Source organism: Pterocles gutturalis, unplaced genomic scaffold (assembly GCF_000699245.1).
Source record: "Pterocles gutturalis isolate BGI_N339 unplaced genomic scaffold, ASM69924v1 scaffold32937, whole genome shotgun sequence".
Lineage (NCBI taxonomy): Eukaryota > Metazoa > Chordata > Aves > Pterocliformes > Pteroclidae > Pterocles > Pterocles gutturalis.
In genome coordinates this window covers 4,609-5,158 of record NW_010113832.1, presented here as the reverse complement: position 1 = coordinate 5,158, position 550 = coordinate 4,609, and the positions used below count along the sequence as shown (strand labels likewise).

The following is a 550-nucleotide window of genomic DNA, read 5'->3' as shown; positions in this document are numbered from 1 at the left end:
TTTTGTTTTTTTTTTTTCTTCTTTTCTTTCCCTTCATGTGGTTGGATTTGGTGGATCCGGAGCCGGAGCTGCTTTTTTTCCTCGGTGGGGTGTGTGTGTGGCGTGCGGGGGTTTTCTCGCTGCGTTTTTTATCTTCTGCTGCTTTTTTCAGTCTTGGTTTTGAACCTGAGCCGGGGAAAATGGGAAACGGTGCTTCCGACAGAAGGGGAATCTCTCCATCACTGTTGTTGGGACGTGTGCCTGTGGTGCTAGTGTTTTAGAGAAATAGCCTGACAGCTTTCGGAGTGGAAGGTAAGGGTGCCCGGGGCATTTCCATTTCCCATTTCCAGGGATTACGACTGGAAAGCGTTTAGTTTGGGATTCCGGGGAGGAGGCGGCGGAAGAGGGGGACAGGCTGTTGCTGAAGAATAGAGAGAGACAGCACATACAAAATGATCTCTGCATTTACTTCAGCGCTGCAGTTTCAAAGTTAGAGAAGTCCATTTTGCGACAGGTCTGCTTCCCTGAGAGTAATTTCCAGCGAGACCGAGGAAATCTGAGGTTTGTGCAC

The 550-nt window shown here is 49.1% G+C and overlaps 1 protein-coding gene across 1 annotated transcript in view; it reads left to right on the top strand.

Annotated features, from left to right (window-relative positions):
* Nucleotides 1-409: 409 nt before the first annotated feature.
* Nucleotides 410-550, top strand: part of LOC104462638 (brain-specific angiogenesis inhibitor 3-like) — a gene marked incomplete at its 3' end in the record, with an annotated part of 3,426 nt that continues 3,285 nt past the window's right edge. Inside the window, exon 1 of the mRNA XM_010074653.1 lies at nucleotides 410-540. The remainder of the gene's footprint in view (nucleotides 541-550) is intronic.